Raw genomic sequence first — 11,278 nt, 5'->3', positions numbered from 1 at the left:
TTGATCTAGTTCAGTGCCAGGGTTAGTGTTTGGGTCAAAGGTCAGGGTTTTTTTTTTTTTCTTTTTTAATCTTGGTATCAGTGTCAGTTAGTATCAGTGGCAACAATTAACATATACTATACATATATGGTATCGCTGCAATTGACAAGAGCTGGACAATGTATTTTGGGTTGTTCTTTGTTGGTAGGTTATGGTAGTAACAAGAAACACAGCTCAATTAAAAAGAAATGTTACTATTTTGGGCCAGTTTTCCTTTGATAATAAAATAATCAGGAGATCTCCATTGCCATTTACCACCAAATGAAAGCCCAATTTGTCTTGAAATAAGACGCAGTATAATCCACCCGGATGTACAAAGTATGTACGGTGTTACTAACATGTCAAATTGTGCTTAGACATTAAGATTTGTGTTACCCTTAGGCATGAAGGGGTTATATAACATGCCTGGGGGAGGAGCCCTGCTCTTGTCTGCCATGTGGTGCATTTGTACAAAGTAAACAACCTGACCTGGAATTCCATTCATCTATATATCCTAAATGAGGGTCTGCTATAGATTTTAATCAGCCCCTCCCCCCCCCAAAAAAAAAAAAAACCTGAGATTCCCTCCTTTATTCATACCAGGACATTCCAGTCTTGGTATGAATGATATGCGTTCCCCTACTCATTCACAAAAAAATGGAAACAGTTAAAATAAAAACACACATAGAGTTTTTGGCAAGTCCTGCAAAAAAAACAAACAAAAAAAATAAATGTCCCATGGTGTTTGTCCTCCATCAATCACATTGTCCAGTGATGTAGATCCACATCAGTCACCATGCCTGATGCCCACCAACCAGCCAAAAGAAAATGTAATGCTGTCAACTGAAACGTGTCTGTGTCCTTCATTTCCTTCCTGTCCAATGATGGGTCTGGAGGATGACAGCAGATATATATGTATCACGACCCCCAAAGGAGCCACTGTTGTTCTTGTCCCCCGGTCCTAGTGCCAACAACCCTCCCAGCCGTACAACACACTCTGGCACACCAAGGCTGAAGAAAGAATATTTATTTGCCTATTTACCCAATAAAGAGACAGTAAAGGTAGCAACCATGAACAGTCACAAACTAAGGCAAAGACAAGGCTATAAAGTACAATGGAAAATAATACCACCAAACTATCTGAAAATGCTAACACACACTCTGAAATGTGATGGTTCAATACTACAGCAAGAACAGAAATATAGTATAACGCCCTCAAGGTTGGCTAGATAGGCTGCTTGTATTTTGTTTTGTTTTTAGATAGAGGCTGAGAAGCAGTCTGAGATAAATCAGCCTGTGAATGAGGCAGGAAGTCACCTCAGGAAAGACTGGGAGGCTCTAACAGATCAGGGTTTCTGGAGCCCTCTCACCTTTCCAGAAACCTGAGAGCTTTCTGAGGGGTGGAAGAGGGGAGGAGGCCCAGATCTGCATGTTTGAGGGACCTTGGCCAATCCCCTGGCAGGAGGCTGAGCATGGTGACCAAGGCAACTCTCAAATGTGGTAGAGCCAGGCAGAGGTGTACAGTTTCAGATGGAAGATGGATTGAGGAAGACTGGACTGTGGAGCCTGGGAGGGGGCCCCAGGGAGGGGAGCCCACCTACAGGCAGGTCACTGGAGAAGAGGATCTCCACTGCCTCAACGTCTCCCAGGGAGGACAGCTTGTGCAGCAGGGAAGGAGCATGCCCAGAAGAAGGCCTGAAGGTGGCCACCAACCCACCAAGCTAACAGGAGAGGACAGCCCCTGGGCTGGATAAGTGGAGAGGGCAGTCAGGTGCAAGACCCAACTAGCTTCTCCTTTGGGACTGTTCTGGGTGAAGAGGAGGAATCATCCGGTGTTGAGGAGGTACATTGGAAAGAGCCTTTAGTGCTCTTCAAGGAAAGACTGTTGCTATCTGCATTTTTGTACATAGCTGCTAAAGAGTTTGTTAAGGAGTTTTTCATCGTGTTCTACAGTTCCTCAGACATCCCATGTACCCCTAAACCCCATCCAAGTTTAACCTCTTAATAAAAAAACAACAAAACCAAGTTTAAGGACTGTTTACTGACTCCAGTGTGCAAAGTGGGGAAAATGCATTTTGCCTGGCCTTGCAAAGCTAAGAGGGACCCAATCAAATCCAGTGGCCCCTAAGGGGGTAGTGCTACAATAGTAACACTCTATATCACTCTCAGGCAAAACAGCACAACTATCAATACATGAGGACAGCCAACCGGCCCCTTCCCAATGTATCTGGGTAAATCGGTGTCACTCAAAAAAAAAAGAATTTACCCACAAGGACCTAATTCTAAAGCAAGGTCCCTCAATGCTTCACTGGCCAATGGGGAGATAACTGATGTTGGCATGTGCTGGGGCCCAATGTCTTGCATTGTTGTGATAAAATAAATTTGTAATCCCAGAAGGGCAACGCAGTCCAACCAAACAGGCAATGAAGGAAGGCTGTGGCCAAGAGGCCTCTTACCAGTCCTGCTGTCTTCAGGGTGCCCACTGTAGTCTCTTGAGAGGTCCAGAGGTCCACCTCTTAAGCCAATGAATATGGGCCCGTCCTGTCAGGAATGGACTCAGCACTGGTGGTGGGACTCGCCTGCCATGTGGGCTGCAGTACCAGAGCTGACCAGCGGGTGCTCTCAGCACTGGTGGTGGAACTCACCTGCCGTGTGGGCTGCAGTACCAGAGCTGACCAGCGGGTGCTCTTAGCAGCCAGAAGCTCATAATCAGCCAACCTGGGGCTGATTGTAGAAAGGTGTATATAAGGCATGACCATGCCTGTGCTCTGGGCCTTTGTGTATGTTTTCCCATGAGCCTCTGTACCTGTATCCTGTGTTCCTGCTTCGTTGCTGACCCGGCTTGATCCTGATCTCTGTTGACCGTCTCCTGTTCTGACTACTGGCTCATCCCTGACTATTCTTCTGCCTACTCCTATGCTGTTTGACCTCCTGTTGCTGTACCTTGGCTTGTGACCCGTTTACTCTTTGCCTGCTGCTCTGTACTGATCTGCCTCCACCGTTACCGACCCGGCTTGTCTGACTTCGCTACTACTCTGCCATCCATCCATCTTGCACGGATCCAGCCGTACCTGCACATACCTCTGGCGGATCCCTCTACCAATAGCAGGTGTACTCAGGGGCCGCGACCTGGTCTCAGTCCTGCGCCAAGTCCATCCCCACCATCAGGGGCTCTGGTGAAAAGGCAGACTGGGGCTTAGACTCCACGCCCTGGGGAATCCTGCCCTGAGAACCGCTAGAGGTACCACCAAACGGTCATTACAGAACCCTACGGCCAGCCTGACCGTTCCACCTCTCCAGCCCTGACTATGCCTGTGTTCCTGCACCTCCTAAAGATTAGTGGAAGGTTGGTTTGCTCACTGTGCGTTTATATAGATATATATCTGGGTGGCTAATAATAAACTGTATTATATTACCTGCGTTTCCCTGTGTCAGTCCACACCTTTCTGGTCACTCCTTGATTCCTGACATCACACCAAGGCCCAGAGCACAGGCCTGGTCATGCCTTATATACACCTTTCTACAATCAGCCCCAGGTTGGCTGATTATGAGCTTCTGGCTGCTAAGAGCACCCGCTGGTCAGCTCTGGTACTGCAGCCCACACGGCAGGTGAGTTCCACCACCAGTGCTGAGAGCACCCGCTGGTCAGCTCTGGTACTGCAACCCACATGGCAGGCGAGTCCCACCACCAGTGCTGAGTCCATTCCTGACACGTCCCTTGCAGGTAGCAGGTCTAGAACTATGCCTGGAGCTGCACATTCAGAAACCTCAGGATCTGGTTATAACACTCTGAATGACAGGGTCCTGGATTCAGCACAGCAGACTGGATACAGTAGGTAGTCCCACAGCAGCACAGCACATGATTCAATGGTAGTAGCAGTCCCTCAGTCTAGTCGGCAGCGCTTGTCTCTTATGACCCCTCGGCTCAGAAATACAGGGCTTGGGTGCAGCACAGCTTTCCTTTACAAGCTACACATCAGCAATGGACAGAGATCCTCCTCCCTCTTCTTGGAATGGAAGAATCAGCTCCCTAGAACCCTGAGCTTTTCTAGACCTTATCATGCTCAGCTCCTGGGACTTGTGGTCCTACACTATTCTACAACACTGAGCTCAGGCTCTCTGGGGACTACTACCCCCACACACAAATCTTTGCTCCTTCCAGCAGTCCTCATTACTCCATAGAGTAATGGAGGGGATGAGTGGGGAGAGTATTGAAGGAGAGCACAAAAGAAATACCTTACGGCACCACTCTAAGCTAGAGATGGAAAAAGGGAGTTACTCTACCGGCAGATGAAAGAAGGAAGCAAGTGTCCAGAAGCAACTCCAGCAGCAGCCAATTCAGTAGGGAAATGGACACCTCTCAACTGACCCCAGGAGTCAAATGTATGGGATGGCCTGAGCCACCACTCTGACCACGCCCTCTGATGTGTTTCACCCCGCCCACCAGGGGCTGTGATCAAACCCCCGGTAGGCTGAGTGAAACCCGTCAGAGGCCATGGCTGGATCGGTGGCCATTCCATACATTTGACTCCTAGGGTCGGTTGAGCGGCATCCATTTCCCTATTGAATTGGCTGATATTGAAGGAGGGGAGGAATGGGGAGTGTAATCAAGGGGAGGAGTGAGGAGATTAATGAAAGAGAGGATTGGAGAGAGCAATGGAGGGGAGGACTGGAGAGGGTATTAAAGGAGGGGATAAGTGGGGAGAGTAATGCAGGGGAGGAGTAGAGATAGTATAGATAGTAATAGAGAGCAGGAGTGGGAAGAGTAATGGAGAGGGGGGGAGAGGAGAGACTAGTGCTCCTGCAACAAAAAACAATAAATGCCCATTTTTACCTGCAAAAAAATGTGCATTTATTATTTTTTGTATAAATGTGAACTTATCCTTTAACTATGTAGTGCTACCCTCATAGGAGCCGCTGGATAGGAGGGGTCCTTCGTTCTTTGCCTTGACTTTTTCACGAACCTCAGCCCCTCAAACACACCAGGTTGGGTGTAAAACATACAATATCACAGGAAATTACTGAAAGTAATACTTAGTACCCAGTAGTAGTGTTACATCAAACAGAACAGGCACCAGACCAGGTAGTAAAGGCAACCGTAATATATTGTCACCCAGTATGGTTGGCAGCTAGGCAACCGAAAAATGGATTGTTGATGTTAATAAAATAATTTAGCATACATAATTATTAATGTAACGACTAGGCTTAGGATGACATTTGGTGTTCAGATCAGCATAATAGTAGCAAGGTCAGCTCAAGTGCAGCAGTGAAAGAGTAAAGTTTAATCTATCGAGTGCTGGAACTATACTGCCAGAGCGCATTATGGCAGCGATGCTAGTCCTAGACTGACTGGGTATGCATTGTTCAAAAGAGAAGGAGAATGGTAGCAGTGGAGCGGGGGAACAAAGGGGGCTTGTAGTATAATTATTACTGGGGGGGCGGTCCTTTGAGATGTTCATCTGCTGGATAACGTTAGGGCCCTTTAAGAGCATTGGGGCACCTAACAACAGTCCTAGTCAACCTGCATGCAATATAGGTGCAGTGTAGGTACAATATAGTCTCAGCACAGTAGCAAAATAGATGAGGTTCAGATGTGGTAAAGATTCAATGTAATGCGGTATAGGGTTGATATAGAAGCAGGTTAGATTTGGAATAAATGCAGTATAGGGTGTGGTTTGGATTGAGTACACTAGGTGCCCTGCTCTGAGTGGCTCAGTCCCCGCTAGCAGTATCTGTAATGGGTGAATTGCCCCCTCACCAATCTTGCTGTAGAAGGTGGAGGTCCCTTTGGTCTAACCTTGAAAGTATGCAGTGATCAGCGGTAGGAAGCAGAGGGTGAGTGGATGCTCCAGTCTCCCTGCAGCAGCAGTTCAGGTGCTGTGTTGGGGGGGTTGTGCGTGGTAGGGCTGTATTGACCTTTCCAGTCTCTGCTGGTATGGTCTCCAGCTGCCAGGCAGTAGTGTTGGGCTTAGTGTTCAACTCGAACATCGGCTGTTCGTGTGTTCGCCGAACACACAAATGGTAAGGGCATTTGCTCGGCTGTTCACCCGCCGAGCACCCCACAATGCACTGCGCTCTCACAGTGCATTGTGAGAACCATGATTGGCCAAAGCAGAACACCCCGGGTCAGGTGCAATCACAGCACAATGCACTGTGAGAGCCATGATTGCCCAATCATGGCCCACGGTTAAGGCCACACCCGACATTATCTGTATAAGGCTGCTTACACTGCAGCCTTATTCAGTGTGTTTTGGGACACTGCCAAAGACAGAGGAGAGAAAAAAAAAATGTCATAATAAAATAGTAGTTAAAAATGTTAATATTTAAAAAACAAATAAAACAAAAATACGTTTAAAAAAAAGAAACAGCTTGGGTCTCCCCCCCCCCAAAAAAAAAAAAACATACCAGGCCATTTAGGTCTAGGTTAGGAGGAACCCCACCGTAATTTTTTTTTTTTTAAGTGCGTGGGATTCCCAGTAGAAGCCATACCAAGCCCTTGAGGCCTGGTAGGACTTTTAAGGGGAGCCCCACCCCCCAAAAATAGGGGGGGGAGTGTGGGGTCCCTCCTAAATTGTCAGGGCAGGGGCCGGGGAACGAACAGGCAGGCCTAACAATGTAACGCACTGGCTGACGACAACCACCACCCACAGACCGAAGTCCCTCAGGGCGCGGAGTCTAAGTCCCAGGCTGCCCTTCACCAGGGCCCCTGATGGTGGGGATGGACTTGACGCAGCCAGGAACCAGGTCGCGGCCCCCGAGACACCTCAGCTGCGGTAATGGCTGCCGCCAATGGCGTGTAGCAGGTGGAAGAGACAAAAGAGTAGTCAGACAGGCCGAGTCAACAACAATAGGACAAAACAGTACAGGACAGCAGACGAGAATCACAGGTCACGAGCCGGGTTCAGCAACAGAGGGTCAGATCAAAGGAGAATACAAAGAATAGTCGAGTACAAGCCGAATCAGATATCAGGAGAGTCACGAGAGTCAGAACAGAGTAATAGCAACACAAAGACACAAGACACAAGTGCAAAGAGCATGTGCGGAACACAGGCTTATATGTCATCAGCCACACCCCTCTGGGGGATGGACCACAGAGACCTGAAGGCATAAAAGGATTCCCACCATGCACAGCAGAATCCAAGATGGACGACAGCACATGGAGTAACATAACCTCAGGGAAAAGGTAGGACCTTGACATAAATTCAGAACAGACTCTTGATCCGAGCACAGGTCTGGCAGGGCAGGAAAGGGGAGGACAATCGAGAGCCCCCCTTCTCCCTGCAGAATGCTGATGGGGACAAGGGCCTCTTCACCACAACCCCCTTTAAGAAGGAAACCCCTAGATCCCAGCCCCCCCCTTGTGAATGAGTAGGGGTACACAGGACCCCTAATCATTCACCAAAAAAAGTGTAAAATGTGAATAAAAACACAACAGTTTTTTTACAATACCTTTATTTCAAAAAAAAAAAATGCCCCCTGAAGTAGATCCACTGTCAATCATGATGCCGCCGACTCTTCTTTCTTTCAGGCAGTGCTGATCTCTACTCCTTCCCTGAGCTCCCTCCCCGACTCCAGCCTAGTCTTCTTCCAGTCTGTCTCCTTCAGTATTTCCGGCTGGTCTAATTCAGTGTAATATTTGTTCAGGGTTACTCTTTAGTAAGTGTGAATGGGACTGTGTGTACAGGCGACTATAGCAACACATTCCTTCAGCTTTCTCATGTATCTTCCCTTTACTGTAGTGTTTATATAAAGGCTCCCATATACAGTTGTGTTGAAAATACTAGCAGTCAGACATCACTAACCGGATCAATCACTGTTTTTGGTGGAAATGATATTTCTACATGGCAAATAATTTCCTAGCAGGTGTAGTAGAGTCATAGAAATCCAACAGACCCGACAGTCATGACATGCATGCTGCTGATTCTGTGTCATTGAATCACTCATTGAAAGGGGCGTGTTCAAAATAATAGCCGTGTGGAGTTCTATTAGTGAGGTCATTCATTCTTTGAAAAACAGGTGGCAATTATTGCCCTTATTTAAGGAAGGAAGGCAGCAAATGTTGTCCATGCTGGTTACAGTGCATTTCTCTCTGAAATTCTGAGGAAAATGGGTCGTTCCAGACATTGTTCAGAAGAACAGCGTACCTTGATTAAAAAGTTGATTGGAGGGGAAAACATATAAAGAAGTGCAGAAAATGATCGGCTGCTCAGCTAAAATGATGGCAAATGCTTTAAAATGGCAACCAAAACCTGAAAGACGTGGAAGAAAGCGAAAAACTACCATTGGAATGGATAGAAGAATAGCCAAAATGGGGCGGACTCAGCCAACAATCAGCTCCAGGAAGATGAAAGAAGGTGTGGTGTGACGTTCCCTGTGAGGACTCAGCCAACAATCAGCTCCAGGAAGATGAAAGAAGGTGTGACGTTCCCTGTGAGGACTGTTACAATTAGAAGACGCCTATGTGAAGCCAAGCTATCTGCAAGAAGTCCCCGCAAAGTCCCACTGTTGGGAAAAAGACGTGTGCTGAAGAGGTTACAATCTGCCAAAGAGCACATTGACTGGCCTAAAGAGAAATGGGGCAACATTTTGTGGACTGATGACAGTAAGATTGTTCTTTTTGGGTCTAGTGGGCGGAGACAGTTTGTCAGACGACCCCCAAACACTGAATTCATCCACAGTACACTGTGAAGGCCGTGAAGCATGGTGGTGCAAGCATCATGATATGGGGATGTTTCTCATACTACGGTGTTGGGCCTATTTATCGCATACCAGGGATCATGGATCAGTTTGAATCCATCAGAATACTTGAAGAGGTCATGCTGCCTTATGCTGAAGAGGAAATGCCCTTGAAATGGGTGTTCCAACAAGACAACCACCCCAAACACACCAGTAAACGTGCAACATCTTGGTTCCAGACCAACAAGATGGACGTTATGGAGTGGCCAGCCCAATCCCCGGATCTTCATCCAATAGAAAACTTGTGGGGTGACATCAAAAATGCAGTTTCTGAGGCCAAACCAAGAAATAGAGAAGAACTCTGGAATGTGGTCCAATCATCCTGGGCTGGAATACCTGATCACAGGGGCCAGAAGTTGGGTGACTCCATGCAACACAGATGTACAGCAGTTCTCAGAAACAGTGCGACTACAACCAAATATTCATGAAGTCATTCAAAGGAAAGCAAAATCTTCAAACATTTCTCAGTTTATATAGTGAATGTTTGAGTTTGTAAAGAAGAATACAAACATGGCCATTTTTTGTCTAATATTCACTTTTCTTCAATGTTTTTGGAGGAACAACACAAATTTGATGTATTTTTCTTCATGTTGTGATTTGGAATAGAATGTGTCGTGTTCCCAATGCATTTGTGTGGATGGAAAGAAAAGGATTAGAAGGATTTTCAGCTTTTTTCACTTTTTTCAACACACTGCTATTATTTTGAACACAACTGTACTTCTACCTACAGAGCCTTTATTATCGTTTTTTCTTTTCTATATAATATCTAGTTTTAATTTAGAAGTTCTTGTTGGAAAGGTTTGAAAAGGGTGCAGAAGTGAACTCGCGATAGGTCCCCAATATATGTCACCGGGTCCTGGACACCAGAAGTGGGAGGAGCATAGTGAATGGTAATGGATAGTGTAATTATGCCCTTCTCCTCCCCCTCTCTTCATTGATAACGTATCCTGGAAAGGGCAACACTCTTCTTACCTGCTTCACTTCTCCCTGATTGGAGTTCTCCTTTATGTCACTATGAATGGGAAGGAAAACTTCACCAAATTTCATATATTAGACAAACAGATTTACAATGTTAAAACCATGGAAACCATTTTTATAAATCAGTGAAATACAGATTGGCAGGAAAAGTGCCAACATAGGAATGAAGTGATCCACCTGACCCAATGTAAATGGCCCCAGGATCTTATTCTATAAAGGTGATGGGGCCCCCAGTTCACCTTTTTGCCTGGGTTCAGTAAAGACAGTGTCCCTGACTGATATAATACAGACCCCCCCCCCCACACACACACACACACACACACACACCCGCACTGCTGTCTCCACTTCCACTTCCATCCAACCCTTCACACCCAGAAGATGGCTGCAATCAATGTGATCCCATCAGTGGATTTCCATCATTCCAAATCTTTATCACCAAACATGGCAGAGCTGAATGATGAACTCACTAATCATCACAGATGTGTAGATATTTTTTTTCCTGGGGGTTCTGTCCAGTATACACCTTTCCACTCTCCCATAATACACACTTATAACCCCCCCCCCCCCCTACACACGCACACACACACAAACACTCACACTCTGGGGAGGATATTGGACCCCCTGATACCTACATCCCAGGATGAATAGTCTACATCCCAGCTGCTGCCACAGTGACTCTCTGGTGAAGAGCTTGGACCCACATATCCCCTCTTATATCTACACCCTAGGATGAATAGTCTACATCCTAGCTGCTGCCACAGTGACTCTCTGGTAAAGAGCTTGGATCCCCTTATCCTCTTATATCTACACCCCAGGATGAATAGTCTACATCCTAGCTGCTGCCACAGTGACTCTCTGGTGAAGAGCTTGGACCCCCTTATCCCCTCTTATATCTACACCCCAGGATGAATAGTCTACATCCTAGCTGCTGCCACAGTGACTCTCTGGTGAAGAGCTTGGACCCCTTATCCCCTCTTATATCTACACCCTAGGATGAATAGTCTACATCCTAGCTGCTGCCACAGTGACTCTCTGGTAAAGAGCTTGGATCCCCTTATCCTCTTATATCTACACCCCAGGATGAATAGTCTACATCCTAGCTGCTGCCACAGTGACTCTCTGGTGAAGAGCTTGGACCCACATATCCCCTCTTATATCTACACCCTAGGATGAATTGTCTACATCCTAGCTGCTGCCACAGTGACTCTCTGGTGAAGAGCTTGGACCCCTTATCCCCTCTTATATCTACACCCCAGGACAGGATGAATAGTCTACATCCTAGCTGCTGCCACAGTGACTCTCTGGTAAAGAGCTTGGATCCCCTTATCCTCTTATATCTACACCCCAGGATGAATAGTCTACATCCTAGCTGCTGCCACAGTGACTCTCTGGTGAAGAGCTTGGACCCCCTTATCCCCTCTTATATCTACACCCCAGGATGAATAGTCTACATCCTAGCTGCTGCCACAGTGACTCTCTGGTGAAGAGCTTGGACCCCCTTATCCCCTCTTATATCTACACCCCAGGATGAATAGTCTACATCCTA

This window comes from Staurois parvus, unplaced genomic scaffold, assembly GCF_062004578.1.
Source record: "Staurois parvus isolate SC_StPar_1 unplaced genomic scaffold, SC_StPar_1.0 ptg000611l, whole genome shotgun sequence".
In the NCBI taxonomy this organism is placed as follows: domain Eukaryota; kingdom Metazoa; phylum Chordata; class Amphibia; order Anura; family Ranidae; genus Staurois; species Staurois parvus.
Note: the sequence above shows the minus strand (reverse complement) of the source record.